The sequence below is a fragment of the Lepidochelys kempii genome, chromosome 1 (genome assembly GCF_965140285.1).
Source record: "Lepidochelys kempii isolate rLepKem1 chromosome 1, rLepKem1.hap1, whole genome shotgun sequence".
Classification (NCBI taxonomy): domain Eukaryota; kingdom Metazoa; phylum Chordata; order Testudines; family Cheloniidae; genus Lepidochelys; species Lepidochelys kempii.
The window spans coordinates 151,738,188-151,755,160 of record NC_136380.1 but is presented as its reverse complement, the minus strand read 5'-3'; the positions used below and the strand labels follow the sequence as shown (position 1 = coordinate 151,755,160).

The 16,973-nt window shown below is 41.0% G+C and overlaps 1 protein-coding gene across 1 annotated transcript in view; it reads left to right on the top strand.

Annotated features, from left to right (window-relative positions):
• Positions 1–16,973, top strand: part of CFAP47 (cilia and flagella associated protein 47) — a 643,435-nt gene that overhangs the window by 164,013 nt on the left and 462,449 nt on the right. The gene's annotated exons all lie outside the window — the stretch shown is intronic.

Below are 16,973 nucleotides of genomic sequence, written 5' to 3'. Positions count from 1 at the left end.
TACAGTAGCCCTACCAAGTCCTGCGTTTTGGATAATTGTGTTAATTGTGTTTAAAAAAAAAGAAGTCTCAGCCACCTCTCTTTTGTGAGCCGGTGGTCTATATTAGATCCTTACCACGATATCACCTTTGTTTTTTCTACCGCTATTATCCTTACCAGAGACTTTCAACAGGTCTGTCTCCCACTTCTGTCTCAACCTGAGTGCAATGGTATACATCTTTGATATCCATGGCAACACCTCCTTTTTTCCCTGCCTGTCCTTCCGGTACAAGCTGTACCCTTCTCTACCAATATTCCAGTCGTGAATTATCCCACTAAGTTTCTGTGATGCCATATGTCATATCTGTGATTTATTCACTAGTATTTCTTGTTCTTCTTGTTTATTCCCCATACTTCCTGCATTAGTACACAGACATCTAAGATGTTTATCAGATTTCCCCTCTGTATTCCCTCTTGTCTCTCCTTTGTCCATGTTGCAATATCCCATGTACCCCCAAGATTCCAGCCATTCACCTGGGTGTTCATGTTTTGGTCTTACCTAGGGGCTTTTGTTTCCTGCCCCCCTTAAACCTAGTTTAAAGCCCACCTCACCAGGCTAGCCAGTCTGTATCCAAAGATACTCTTCCTCAAAAGGTTTATAAAGAGTAGGGTGATAAATTGTTCTCCTTAACCACTGAGGACAAGATAAGAAATAATGGGCTTCAAATGAAGTAAGGGAAATTTAGGTTAGACATTAGGAAAACTATCCTGACTGTGGGGGTAGTTAAACACTGGAATGAATTATCTAAGGAGGTTGTGGACTCTCCATCATTGGAGGTTTTAAAGAACAGAAAGAAAAGCAGTACTTGTGGCACCTTAGAGACTAACCAATTTATTTGAGCATAAGCTTTCGTGAGCTACAGCTCACTTCATCGGATGCATACTGTGGAAAGTGCAGAAGACATTATATACACAGAGACCATGAAACAATACCTCCTCCCACCCCACTCTCCTGCTGGTAATAGCTTATCTAAAGTGATCACTCTCCTTACAATGTGTATGATAATCAAGTTGGGCCATTTCTAGCACAAATCCAGGTTTTCTCACCCTCCGCCCCCCCCCCCCCAAACTCACTCTCCTGCTGGTAATAGCCCATCCAAAGTGACCACTCTCTTTACAATGTGTATGATAATCAAGGTGGGCCATTTCCAGCACAAATCCAGGTTTTCTCACCTCCTCCCCTTTTTTCCAAAAACCACACACACAAACTCACTCTCCTGCTGGTAATAGCTTAGTTAGACAAACAGCTGTCAGGGATAGTCGAGATAACACTTAGTGCAAGGGACTGAACTAGATGACCTATTGAGGTCCCTTCCAGTCCTACATTTTTATGATTTTATGATCTGACGGCAGAATCCTCTGATTGGGTTTCACCAGATAGATCTGTATCTCAGACTGTGATACCTGATACTCTGTCTGAAGAAGATGAGGCGATAGCTCCATTTTTTGAACAAGACTGTTCTGACTCAAACTACAATCTTGATTGTCACCAGGTCTCAACAACTTCTAAACAGGTATTTTGACTGCCTCTTTGAGGACACTGTACCTGTCCCACCTTTTGGAAGACACCTATTGCTCTTTTATAGCGCTTGGAATGACAACATTGAATAAGGGATGCTCAGCACTATGAAGGAGGGATATGTTATCAAGTTCACCTCCCTCCCTTTCTCCAGCCCACCTTCCCCATCTTTTTTCAGGGAACCGTAAGTAGTCTCTTCTGAAATTGGGAGCAATAGAAGAAGTGGCTTGTCATCACAGAGGGAAAGGATTCTATTCCTGTTACTTCCTAATCCCCCAAAAGTCAGATAGTTTGTCCCATTTTTGACCAAGTTGTACCGCTTTATCAAGAAAATCAAGTTCAAAATAGTTACCATTGCTTCCAGTATCTCTTTCCTGGAGATTGGTATGCTGCCCTTGATTTGTAGAACTCATAGATCCGTGTGGCCGTACTTCCATGCCACAGGAAGTACCTTCACTTCATAGCAGGAGTGGTAGTGGACCACCTGTGCCACCTAGGTGTCCAAATTTTCCCTTGCCTTGATGATTGGCTGTTGTGCAGAGCCTCAAGCATCCAAATCCACATCATCATCCTCGTAATCAGACAGCTGTTCTTTCATCTGGCCCTGAAACTGAAGTTAGGCAAAACAAAGTTACAGTTGATGCAACATATAATATTCACAGGAGCAGACCTCGACACTGTAATTGTGATGTCCTGTCATCCTTTGGACAGGTTTCAGTCCTTAATAATCTGTCCGAAAGCTTGATAACAGTGCCTTCCTGCCTACAACAACTGGGCCACCTGGCCTCATGCACATACGTAACTCCACATGCCAGACGTCACCTTTGCTGTCTTCAGGCCTGGCTCCATTCAGTATATCGTCCATCCAGGCATCTTCTGGACATGCTGGTTTGCATACCTGCAAGAATGCTTCAGTCCCTGGACTTAGCCCTTCCAGAACCAACTATGACTCTCTGGTTACGGATGCATCTACCAAAGGCTTCGGGGCCTACCTTGCTCAACTTTGTGTGCAAGCACTGTGGTCACCCCAGGAGGTCTCTCTGCATGTAAATGTGCGGGAGCTCTGTGTTATTCATTGGGCCTGTGAGTCATTTATATCTACCATTAGGAGCCAGTGGTCCTTCCAGACAACACCCAGTGGTTTAGTCATAAGTCTCAAGGTACGGGAATGCCTTCCCCACCCCAAACACCTATCTAGAAAGTGGTGGGGGGCAGTCCTTGCTCTCTGCCTTAGGCTATCATGGGACTCCCTGACCATCCATGGGGAGTGGCGAGTTCCAGCATGGTACTCCGCTACTGTGATTGTGTTTTTCAAAGTTTGTTAAAACATCTCAAAGTCTGCTTATCTTTATGACTTGTTGGTGGGATATACTCTCAGGGTAGAAATGCTTAATCATTAGTAGAACATGACTCCCTGCTCCTCCAAAGTACACACTAACTAATTTCTCAAAATAATCCCTAATGGGCTAAAACAATTTCCCTAGCAACAGCAAAATATTGTAATGTCTATTTATCAGCAAAAGCCACTTCTAACAAGTAACTTACATAGACAGGCAGTAAGAAACTTGCAGAAACAATGTTAGCTTGTCCATACTCCCTTCCATTCCCATGAATCTATGATTTTACCAGCTTTTCACCTGAATCAATCTATTTAGCTTCTAGTATTTTTTCCGAAATCTCATTCTCCAAAGCTGAAGAAAGCCTTCTCACGTTGGATGTCTGCAGAACATTGGCATTCTATCCTGTTCACCTTAAGTTGTTCAGAGACTCTCCCAGGCTCTTTGTAGCCTAATCTGAGAGAGTCAAATGATTCTCACCCAGTGACGGTTCAGCGTCTCTCACACTGGTTCTCTGACTGTATTAACATTTATTATGATCTTGCAGAAGTCTCTCCTCCACTGAAAATAAAGGCTCACTCCACCAGGGCTCTGTCCACTTCCTCAGCCTTTCTGAGCAATGTTCCCATAACAGATGCCTGCAAAGCAGCAATGTGGCCATCTGTACATGCTTCTCCAGGCATTGTACCATCATTTAGGCCTCTTGGGACAATGCCAACTTGGGGAAGTTGGTATTGCAGTCTCTGTTCAGAAAATCTAACGTCCCACCACCTGAGAGGGAACTGCTACAGAATCACCAGTGGTGGAATGTATGTGTGTACAGTGTCTTAAAGGAGCAAAAAATGGTTACTTACCTACAGTAACTTGTTCTTTGAGATGTGTTGTGCACATATATATTCCATTGTCCTCTCACCTTCCCCTCTGCTTGAGTCAGTAATTTTACAAGTGGCGAGAAGGATGTGATAACAACCACTTTTATGGCTTTGGCTCAACGCATACAGAGCATGAGCATAAGTCTCTGACACCTGAGTGCATTGGGTGCATATACACCTACAGTGGACTATATATGTGCACAACACATCTCAAAGAACAACAGTTACTGTAGGTAATTAAGTAACTGTTTCCGCCCTGTTTCAAAAAAACAAACAAAAATCTTTTTTCCAAAAAGTACAGTTTGTGGCAGATACTGGGCATGGAAAATGTCAGCTCAAACTGATAAAGTTTTGTGAAGTTTATAAGCAACTGGAAAAAAAGACTTGTATAATGGGAAGTGATAGACACTCTTAATAATAGGCAGTGCTATTATCCCTATCTGTAATTAAAGTTTTGATTAAGTGTTCAAGATGATCAGACCTAAGAATCTATTGGGTATACAGTATACTCCCATTTATCTGAATGGCCTGGGGGACATCCCAATGTTTTGGATAACTGGTTGTTCCGATAAATGGAAGTGCTATTAACTAACATTGATGTACCAGGGGACTCGCTGTGGATTCGGATAACCAGGATTTTCAGATAAAGGGAATTTGGATAACTGTAATTTATACAGTACTAAGATGTTGGCTCAGTTTTTCTGTTTGAATAATTATGTGCTTATTTTCTTCAAAAATCTGAGTTTATTCAGTAAAACTGGTAGATTCACTCTCCAGTTATGTGAGAGATTTATGATATTTTTGGCAGTCATTGTTCAGAGAGAATGATTATATAATCACAAAGTCTGGAATCAGGGTAAGGTTTAAGTTAGCCTTGCTTGTACTTATGCTAAACTTACAGTATTTAAATATTTGGAGACCTGTACTTGACTTGAAATCTGTGTTTATATGTAATTTGTTAGTTTTTGTTTTAATTCTGATGAAGCAGAAATGTTAGTTTCTGTATCTTAGTGTAAAATACTCCTTATCTTCATCCTGATTGTTCTGGAAACAGTTCTACACTTTATCAAGCAGCAGACAAAAGCTGATTGCTCACTTCTGTTGTCTGTGACTACTGGAGAAGTCATGCAGATAATGTTCTGTCCTATAAAGAAGGAGTGCTTACTCACCTTTGTTCCCATGGCCTTATTGTAGAGGGAAACCTGAAATGTCAGATGTTTTATACTGTAAAAAATAAGTGTGCCCTATCTGTAGGGGGAACTTGAAATATATAATAGAGGAAAAAATGATCATCTGAGGAACCATTGCGTGAAAATCCTAATATTTTACTCATGCCAGTTTATGTTCTGATGCATAAACTGTCTTTAATGTAGTAAGGGTCAAACACTTGCTTTTATGTAAGCTAGCTAGATCAGTAAAAGTGAAGACACACATTAATGTATGGAAACACCTATTATAAAAATATGTTAGCAATTATGTAAAATTATCTACAGTTAAAAACCTCAGGAATGTTTGGGTGGACTGTTAGAACAGATATACCAAATCTAAAGAAAAACAGATCCTTGCTCCTAAATCTGAACTTGATATCTTTCAGTCATGCTGGCAGTCCATTTCTTTGACAGGCATTTCAAAGTAGGTTGGGGTTGTGTTCCAGGGAGGGCTTTTCTGATGCTTTGACTGAGTTATTTCTTTTTAACATATGATTATTATTATACTGGTAGGTAGTCTTATTGTTCTATGTGTTGGGATACCTAGAGCCCTTGAATGGGCATTACTTGTTGTTTAGTTTAAAGAAATATACATGTAATCTTTGAAAACTCTTAGGTGGCATATTTTGGCCAGCCCTTCTCACAAGACTTCACCTTGTTCATCCACATCTGTTCCCTCTAGTTTAAACTACTGCACTGCACTGGACTTTCTTCTTAGAAGTAGCTATGTAGGCTGTTATAAACATACAGCTAAGGGTAGCATAAAATCCCTCCTTTGCCTGTAAGGGATTAAGAAGCTCAAATAACCCAGTTGGCACCTGTCCAAAAGGACCAATTAAAAAAAAGAAGATACTTTCAAATCTGTGCCGGGGGGAGGTTTTGTTTGGCTCTCTTTGTTGTGCTCTCTCGAGACAGAGAGAGGGACCAGGCAGGAAAAAAACCTCTCCTAAAACCCTACCTGAAATAAGCATCTAAGATTACAAAAATTGTAAGTAAAGCAAGGAAATGCGTTAGATTATCTTTTGTTTTAGCTTGTGAATTTTCACTATGACAACAGGGAGGTTTATTCCTGTTTTTGGAACTTTGAAGTTGAGCCTAGAGGGGACTCCTCTGTGTTTTTAAATCTTTTTATTACCCTGTAAAATTACCTTCCATCCTGATTTTACAGAGGTGCTTCTTTTACCTTGTTCTCTATAATAAAGTTCTTCTTTTAAGAACCTGATTGTTTTTAGTGTCCTAAAAATAAAGGGTCTGGCCTGTACTTTTATTAAAGGCAATTGGTTAGTATATTATTTTCAAGCCTCCCCAGGAAAGGGGGTGAAGGGTTTTGGGGGAATATTTTGGGGAAACAGGGACTCCAAGTGTCCCTTTTCCCTGGATGTTTGTCTAAATCACTTGGTGGTGGCAGCAATACCGTCCAAGGACAAAGAAAGGATTTGTGTCTTGGGGAAGTTTTAACCTAAGCTGGTAGAAATAAGCTTTGGGGATCTTTAATGCGGGTCCCCACATCTGTACCCCAGAGTTCAGAGTGGGGAGGGAACCCTGACGTAGACCATCCAGAAACTTAAGCTGAGAAGCAACATTTTTCACTAGCTGATGTGTTAAGCAAGTCATCAGGAACATCTTGTGCCCAGCATTGGCTTCAGCAAAATCTTGAAATATATTCAGATTCAGGTAAAAATCTTGGGGGTCTACGAAGCCCTAATGGCTTACAGCTCAACTACCTCTAAGATAATTTTTCTTTCTCTTTTTTGGTGCTAAACCTCCACTCTTGTGCAACGTTTAAGGCATTCTATGATTTACTTAGTAGCAGGCCATTGCGTCCAGGATTTGCTTCTGTTAGAAATATAGCAAAACTGTCTATGTCCCGAGAGCTATTTGTCCTATCTTTTCCCTAAGTTTATGGTGATGTGCTATCACCAGAACAAATTAGGTTAACAAATTTTGTGAAAATCTTGTAAATTTAGAAGGATAATTGTTCAAGTGTAGTTTTTCACATTCTGAAAGAAAAACTCTTCAGCTGCTAGAAGGAGCACTGGGATATCAAATCAATTGCTCTATATTGTAGTCCTCTAAATGAAGTTTCAAGTCATGTTTCACACAGATCAAATCAAGTAAGATCTTATCACAGAAATTTCCAAACCAGAATTACTTTCCATGAGCAGGAAATTGCCGTTTGGACTTCAATTTTCTACTGTAATATTTCTTATATCTTAAGGCCAGTTCAGAACACCATTAAATGAGTTTTAGTTTGCTTAAGTATCAAAATATGAATCAATTTATCAAACTTCAATTTTCTCAAACTGCCATAGCTCCCCTCACAAGAGAATAGTTAAGGCCATATACATACCATTGGATTTTGATCTTTTTCTTCCAAAAGCAGGCTTAGTCTTTGCCAAAATAGATTTTTCTTAATACTTTCAGAATCTAGACAACCACTGAAATGGGAAGTTTTTGAAGTAACTCATTGTATGACTTTTTTACCCCAGTGTTAGGTTTGCATTCTTCCACATTTTAGAAGTTACCAAGTACACCAATGAAATGATAAAATCTTGGAATACTGGCACAGAACTTCATAAGGGCTTCATTGTAACTGTGATGTTGAATCTTTGTTTCTTAGCAATAAGATTACAGTAACCTGTGTTAGAAGAACATTAACATTTAAGCAAGACATGTAAATGTTCTTCTCCATATCCAGCTAGTATTAGAAGTAGGACAGAAATAGCTTTCTTATCTCAGACATTATGTTCCCCTATTGCTGGTGTTATAAATGTATGAATTTTCTGCAATATAATGGCTGCCAGTCAAATAATTTTTTGAAATGTCAATTTTTATTAACCTCTTTGATATTGAATCTTTGCAGCAGATATTTAGCTTCCTTGTCCTCACCTTCAAGCCCCTACATAACCTTCCCCCTACATATCACTATTTCCCTTACAATTCTCCCAGTCCTTTCTCCTTTGTGTTCTCTTCATCCCTTGTCCCAGTCTTAGCTGCTTTTCTTAGTCCAAGCAGGGAACAGTAGCCTTGGCCACAAACCATCCTCAGCGTCATTTAAAGATAAGAGTCCCTTTAGCTGCTTAATTAGTTTATAAACTTTTGATGACATTTCTACCCTTAGAAGACTGTATTTGGCACAAAATATATGTGGTAAATTATTTACCAAAGCAACCTCTAGAGAATGGAGTCTTACCATAGTGGGGTGGGGTCTAATCCTTCTCAAAAACTTGGTTAACTAAACCTTCTTCAATCATATAACAAGTTCTTCCTTTGAACATATACCAGATGACGAACTCAACAAAATCATCTTAGCAATGTAAAAGCCACAATTATGCTGAATGTTGGTTCTTTGGCCTTACAAAGGTTAATAATAATGAACAAATGGAATCATTACGGGAAGATGGCTCAGTATTTCCAGTAACACCACCTTTACAATGAAACGCCATCTTTAGAATGAAAAGTTTACATAGAATCATCCTAGGAACACTTTGGGGAGGTGTAAGGCAGAAAATTGCGTTAGAGATTAGAGTAAAAATTCATCTAGCCCATACCAAACCTACAAAAAGATTAAAAGAATGTGATCATTCAGATGTTTAACTGTCACATGTTCATTCTATAAGACTCAGCATAAGTCTACAGCAGTGTCTCTTGGTATTTCTCTGTGGCACTTAGTAAATATACTTTGGCCATCAAGTATATTCATATTTAATGTGATTACAGTCACTGTGTATTGGAACAGATGAAGCTTGAATGACATTGATTTTTTTTCATATGCTGCCCTTCACTTTCATATGAACAACTGTATTGCTGTTACTGGTTCAGTGTTATGAGGACTGGCCCCTAGGAGCAGGCCTCAACCACCAAAGCATCCAGCTTTGCAAATGTGATTGCATCCATATATTGGAATACAGTTATTAAGTTGAGCAATGCTTCTGACTGTGCCACAGTTCTGAGAGTCTAGTTGTGCCAGACACAATGGCTAGAATTTTTGTCCCATGTAAAGATTTTATGGTTATATGACATTGATGGGCAGCAGACTGGTGTGGCAAACCATAGCTTGGATTATTCTGATGTTTCTCCAACCAAAGTAAAAATCACACAGTGGGCACTGAAATGAGGTTATGAAGAGAATGAACCCTCACTATTTACTATGTCTGTATACCTAATTTTTCCAGGATTGAAAAATGTTATGTATTTTAATACCTAAGAAGAAATATGTTGGTGCTTAAACATGCAAATAGGCTGGTGTTACTCTGTTTAGGGTTTCATTGTCCTCACAAACAGATATGCCTTTCCTTATGTATTGTAGAAACTGTCTACTTGTTTTTGCATGCAAAGCCAGTAATTGATGTTTCAAGATATGTTGTAATGAGCCTCTGAGTACTGAGAAGAGACTAGAGTCCTTTGAGTACAATAAAGAAATTTATTGAACTGTTTTTACTTGGATTTTAATTGCACTCTGAGTCATCAAATCAACAAACTTCATTAAATTAGAATATTTACTCGTGTACAAAACAGAGCAATGCAAAGAAGGATTAGATGCAAGAAAGGGATGCTTTTTTTAAAATTTTTTTTATTTTTTTAGGAATCCAGATAATCTGTCCAAATTGGAGAGAGTTCCAGCACACTTGATTCTCAACAGACAGGGAGTTCACATGTAACAATGATAAGTTCTGAGCACTTAGTCCTTAATAGAAAAGTGAAAAAGTCTACATGTTATTGAGTTTAAGGGGCATATTGTGGCATTGATAATTAAGCAGAATTGTACTTTAAATACAGCTTTTTAGTACATTTGGAGAAATATTTTTTAAAAATCCTTTTTCTTCTAGTCATTAGTAGTTTGTGCAAGTTGGTGTTATATAGCTTTAAAGAAAGAGTTGGTATGAAAAGGGTGGTACTTGAGGAGACCCGCGTACATGAAAAGATTCCAGCTGTCCACATGTCATCCAAAATATGGAAAATCTGGAGGATTGGCAAAAGGAGTTTAAGGAAAGAAATGAACTATTCAGACCAATTTTCTTTTAATTTACAATTTAATTTTATTTCATGTATGTATTTTGTGAAGGCTACCTAAACACAGATCACTGAGAGATATTCAGAGACCAATCTGGTTTTCTGGCTTAAATGACACATTTTCAGATGTTTACACTGGTTCTGTATTCACATCAAAACAAGGTGCTTATATTATGTAAACCTAGTTGCATTTGGTAAACCTTTTGACTCTTGCATGCTCCAGCTGCTCCTGAAAGATCTTTTAGATGTGGAATCCAAAAGGCACATTGGTAGGCAAATAGGTTTAGTTTGTTCTAGTTATGTTCGTGAATTAGCTGTTTAGACATTTAACGTGGGGGATGCAGGGGGAGCACTGTTGGCTATGTGTGTCCAAAGCAGTTCATATAACCATTGCTATTTTCAGTAATGATATGGGAGAAGCAGTGCATTTTCATTATTTCATACTCTGTGGTGGTATGAAACAGCATAGTGAAAGGTGAGAGGTATGTAATAATCTCTAGAAATCAACTGTCTTGTCTTATTTGAATGCTGAAATGGCACATGGTATTTAAATAACTTCAAGGTCTTTATGTATTGGCATATATTTATTTAAACGTCCTGTATAATATTGGTCTAATCCAAAATAAGCTTTTAATTGTTTTTTTTAAGTTATTAAGCTTGAGAAACAGATATAAATGATGCGTGCTCTGTGGTCCAAATGCTTGCCAATGCAGATTAAGTTTTGGTTTTATTAATGAAAGAAAAATGAGTAGTAAACCTATTGCTCTTGAACTGTGGGAAAAACAGTACGTGATTATGTAGTAAAAGACTAGTATATGAAGTATCTGGTTGTGGCTCCATAGTTAAAGTTGAGTTGTTTTGCATTGAAAGCAAGGATTCAAACCTGTATAGTATATCTGCCCCAAAATTACAGCACTACTCTTTGAGTGCAGAACGTTTTTTTCTGAGAATTTACAAGTACATTCATTAACTAGTTTAGGATTTCAAATTAAATAAAAATGAGTCTTATAAGAAATTTAGTGCCTGCTGCCAGACTTTCTTTTCTTTTCTCTGGTTTTAACAGGATAACATTGAGGTGTCAAACTTGTCATATAGTTGAATCACTGAAATATGTACCTAGCCTAAATTTGAACTATTTTAAAATGTAAGATTAATGGTCATGTTCCCAATTGTTTTTCATGAATGAAAGTTTCTCCAGCAGAGACTAAAGAATAATATTATTCCACAGAGAATTTCTTGCAGGCCTGCTCTCTTTCAAAATAGCGCATACTGTTCTCACTGGGACTGAAACCATAGGCCATTCCGAACAGGGAATCCATCCCGCCTAGTTCTCACTGGGATTGAGTGTCCTCTCTGTTTTCTGACAGAATAGGGGGCCAACGTCTTCCTGGACTTCATTTTTATTGGGAACAATTGGAAGTACAGGCTTTTTTGAAAGAGGGCATCAAATTATGACCTCAGTGCCACTGAAGTCAGTGGGAGATGGTGTCCAGTTTGGAAGAGGAAAATTTGCTTGTAAGTTTCTCTGAAGGAGATGATATTATTATGCAATAGATAAACTCTCATTGTAAAAAAAATGGCAAAGACAATAAATCTAAATATTTCTTCTCAAAATCTGTTACACTGGGTCTTCTCTTGATGGGGGCAGGAGGGAAGAGAAAACTGGTGTGTATGCATTTGTATGCATGCTGGGGGATGCAGGAGGGAGAAAGGGCTGTGGGTGCATGGGAATGTAGAGGACAGGAAGGAGGGGGAATTTAGTGAGGTGCAAAAGGCAGGAGGAATCGGGAGGAAAGGTCTTCACTGTTTTGTGTTGCAAAATAGCTGTAAATCTAGCTTAACTGGATAAAGGGGCAAAGCAGCCATAGCATACTAGTGATTTTGACTGAGTGATGCTTGCCAAATGACAAAGACCCAGAATTGCATAAGAGGGGTACTATTTTTGCAAGCCATTTTGGAAGTAATTATTTGTGAGTGGAATTTTTAATTATGAATCTGAACAGACTCAAATCTGATTTCCATATAACATGATAACTTCAAAGATAAAGTCACTCTGCTTTAAGAGAAGTAGCACGAATGTTCGTATTGACGCAAGTAATAGCAGTGTTTCTCTTAATATTCCTTCCACACAACACTGAATATATTTTGATATTCCATGTTTATGGTAAAGAATTGTGACTGTGTGCTTATCTATGATTAAGGCTACAAATCCGTGACTTCCATTGACCTCTGTGACATTTTCTGCCCCGGGTTGGAGCTCGCAGCCAGCTGTGGCGGGTGGCCGGTGGACCCTGCAGCTACCTAGCCAGGGTGGGGACCACCCCACATCTGCCCAACCCTATGGGCAGGAGGACTCTGTAGCTCCCACTCCCCACTGCAGCGGGCGACCCTGGAGCTCCCATTGACCGCAGTGGTGAGGGACCTGGGGGCCTGTCATAAATATAAAGGGAAGGGTAAACCCCTTTGAAATCCCTCCTGGCCAGGGGAAAGCTCCTCTCACCTGTAAAGGGTTAAGAAGCTAAAGGTAACCTCGCTGGCTCCTGACCAAAATGACCAATGAGGAGACAAGATACTTTCAAAAGCTGGGAGGAGGGAGAGAAACAAAGGGTCTGTGTCTGTCTGTATGCTGGGTCTTTGCCGGGGATAGACCAGGAATGGAGTCTTAGAACTTTTAGTAAGTAATCTAGCTAGGTATGTGTTAGATTATGGTTTCTTTAAATGGCTGAGAAAAGAATTGTGCTGAATAGAATAACTATTTCTGTCTGTGTATCTTTTTTGTAACTTAAGGTTTTGCCTAGAGGGGTTCTCTATGTTTTTGAATCTAATTACCCTGTAGGATATCTACCATCCTGATTTTACAGGGGGGATTTCTTTATTTCTATTTACTTCTATTTTTTATTAAAAGTCTTCTTGTAAAAAACTGAATGAATGCTTTTTCATTTTTCTCAGATCCAAGGGTTTGGGTCTGTGGTCACCTATGCAAATTGGTGAGGCTTTTTATCCAACATTTCCCAGGAAAGGGGGGGGGTGCAAGTGTTGGGAGGATTGTTCATTGTTCTTAAGATCCAAGGGTCTGGGTCTGTAGTCACCTAGGCAAATTGGTGAGGCTTTTTACCAAACCTTGTCCAGGAAGTGGGGTGCAAGGTTTTGGGAAGTATTTTGGGGGGAAGGACGCGTCCAAACAGCTCTTCCCCAGTAACCAGTATTAGTTTGGTGGTGGTAGCGGCCAGTCCAAGGACAACGGGTGGAATATTTTGTACCTTGGGGAAGTTTTGACCTAAGCTGGTAAAGATAAGCTTAGGAGGTTTTTCATGCAGGTCCCCACATCTGTACCCTAGAGTTCAGAGTGGGGGAGGAACCTTGACAGGGCCCCAGTAGGAGTGGCTGCTGAGCCCACCTCCCCATTTGTCAAGGGTATTTTTAGTGCAAGTCAAGGACAGGTCACGGGATTACATGAATTTTTTGTTTATTGCCAGGGCCGGCCCATAGCATTTTGGCACCTGAGGTGGGGAGCTCAAATGACACCCCCATGTCCCCTCATTTGGCCCAAAACTTTGAAAGGTGTCAATTCTGCCATCTTTCTGTTCTGCTCCTCTCATGGTACTGCTCTGCTACCGACCCCAATAAAGGAGAACTAACCACTTAAAATGCCTTGTTCAAAAATGTTAAGTAACACTTAACTTTCAGACATCTGAACAGCAAATGTAACTTTTCTTGTCTGCATAGTAAACACTGGCATTTTTATCTATTTGAATAATCAAAGTGGTGCTTTCCGTGCCTTCTTGGTTGCAAAGATTTGAACTGCTTCCTGAAGGTCCACAGTCTGGGCCAGCTCATGTTCTATTGCAGGGGTGGGCAAATTTTTTGGCCCGAGGGCCACATCGGGGTTGTGAAACGGTATGGAGGGCCGGGTAGGGAAGGCTGTGTCTCCCCAAAAAGCTTGGCCCTTACCCCCCTCCGCCCCCTTCCACTTCCCGTCCCCTGACTGCCCCCCTCAGAACCCCTGACCCATCCAACCCCACCCCTGCTCCTTGTCCCCTGACCACCCCCTCCCAGGACCCTACCCCGTATCCAACTGCCCCTTCTCCCTGTCCCCTGACTGTCCCAACCCCTATCCACACCCCTGCCCCCTAACCGCGCCCTGGGACCTCACCCCTATCCAACCTCCCCTGCTTCCCATTCCCTGACCACCCGCTCAGAATCTCAGCCCCATCCAACCACCCCTGTCCCTTGACTGTCCCTTGACTGCCCCCTGACGCTCCCTGCCCCCCGCCCCCTTACCATGCCGGAGCCAGCGATGCTGCCATGCTGTCCAGCAGGAGTGGCAGGCCGCTGTGCAGGAGGGAGACAGCACGGGAGGGGTTGGGGGCTAGCATCCCTTGCCGGAGCTCAGGGGCCGGGTAAGACAGTCCTGCAGGCCGTAGTTTGCCCACCTCTGCTCTGTTGAGATGGTTGCAAGGCCAACCAGCCTCTCCTGTGTCATTGTGGAGCATAGATGTGTTTTTATTAACTTCAGCTTGGTGAAGCTGCATTCTCCACTGGTAACTGTTACAGGAAGTGTTGGAGGTATGTGCAGAGCAACAAAAGGATTTGGAAAGAGGGTGGTCATCTTATTTGTGCACATATATTCCAGAACAGCCTTTGGAGTTGATCCAGCTGAAATGTATCTCGAAAGAACTTTCAGTTCATCACCTAAATCACTCGCATCAATATCGCGCATGTCATCATGTGTCAACACTGTCTCTAGTGCCCTGCATTGCTGGTGTAAGTCTTCTTCAGGTATAGTGCGGAGTTTTGGAATATCATACAACATCCCAAATATACTGCTGTGTTCCTTGAGCTGCATGAAATGTTCTTCAGCTGACTGTATTGCACGATCTAGCACCTGGTTAAAGAATTCAACTTTGAATTGTTGTTTGGGGTCTCTTATGGGATTGTCCCATGCCTTGTAATCAAAATGTCGTCTTCTTTGGTGACTCTTGTATTCTTGAATGGGTGGGAAGATAGCTTCAGTGTGAAGGTCCTCTGCCAACTTCTGTGCACTCTTCAGAATGTTTTGAAATTCCTCATCTGACCAGTAAGGCTGTAGGTATGACTTTGCTTTGTCCAGTTGTTCCATTGCTCCAGATATATCAAGGTCAACACCTTGGAGTCTCTTGCTTACAACATTTATTTCAAACAGTATGTCATGCCACAACACTAAGCCACACAGAAATTTGAAGTTATGTTTTTTTCTGGTGATTCCATTTCCCTGTGCCACTGTTCTCCCATGAACAGTTCCTGTCATAGCATTATCCTCCATAATGGCAACTATAATATCATTTATCTTCCCAATTTGGTGTTCGATCGGCTTTATCGCCTCCACTCGACTTTCCCATCGTGTGGCACTCGGTGATTTCAGTGTCCGAGAAGATGTTCCCAGATGTTGCTTCAAAATTGGCCATCGATGAGTTGATGCAGAGAAAAATACATAGATGCTTTGAATTACATTAAAAAATCCAGCAGCCTGACTAGAAGCTGATGCTGCATCACTGACCACCAAGTTCAATGAATGAGAACTGCATGAAACAAAAAAAGCTCCAGGGTTTAACTCTCGGATCTGTGTCTGCACTCCTCTGTTTTTTCCTCTCATGCTGGCACCATTATCGTAGCCCTACCCTCTCATGTCAACTATCGCAATTCCCATATCTTCCAGCTTTTTAAGAAGCACATTTGTCATACCAGCTCCTGTACTATCATCAATAAATTCTAGAAAATGCTCTCTGACAGTCACCATTGCAGGGACATTTTTACTAGGTTCTGTTGTTGTTACAAAACGCACCATTAAAGTCATTTTTTCTGTATGGCTGATGTCAGGTGTGCAGTCCAGAATAACGGAGTAATATCTTGCTGCCTTCAGATCTGCCACAATCTTCTGTTTGATTTTGTTGCCAGTAACTGTATGATCTCATTTTGAATTGTTTTTCCAAGGTAGTGGTGTGTGTACATTTCTCGGGTGGTGACTCTTCTTAGATGCTCCTGGAGTACAGCATCAAACTTGGCCATCAGCTCCACAGTGTTAAGGAAGTTTCCATTGTTTGGCACATACAGCTGATCTGAAGTGCCACACAGTGCTAGGTTTTGGGTATCAAGCATTCTCACAATGGCAACGAGCCTTTTCAGAACATTTTGCCAGTAAAGAGAGACTGATACAATCTTCTCTTGTTGCTGATCATCTATGGTGGCTTTTAACCTTAGTCTCATCTCAAGCTCTTTCCACCTATGGAGTGCTCTCTGGTGATTTGCTGCCTTCTCATGGCATGCTAGATTTCTAGCCAGATTTTTCCAGTCCTTTGTTCCTGTAGAACCCAATGTGGCTGGAACATTAGACTGGAAGAGTTTGCAACAAAAACAGTATGCAGCATTCTGGGTTTTTGAGTACATCGCCATGGCCTCTCCACTTTGTCACCATTGGGGATTTCACGCCAGTAATGTGTTGGATGGAAACTTCTGTTTTCTTTGTCTTTGGGGAACATGAAGTTTTTCACTTGCTGTGGCTCATGCGGTACAAGGAAGTCCCTTGGGCTACTGCTCAAGTGGGTTCACAGTCCTGGATCATCTAGACTTAGGGAACTAAACTCAGCAGCAGCTGTTTCTTGCGCCTCCACCACATTCTTCTCTGATCTATGCTTTTCTTCAGGAATGTGCATGGTTACATCCATTTGAGATGGAGATATGGATGCTGCAGTGGCTGCCAGGTCACCTGCACTCTGACTAACTGGAAGATCAGGCATCTCCTCACCACTCACATCCTCACTGGGGCCGGAAGGCTCACTGTGAACATTTGTGTCTATGTATCCTGCTTAGATAGAAAAGCTTCCTTTGCTTTCTTTCTTTTTCTGAATGGTGCCCCAGAGGGGTGTTTTCTTCTTTCACTCATGACTGCTGTTCTGTGCCAGCTACAGTGGCTCTCAACACTCAATTGAAGGGGACAAATAAGCAGGCTT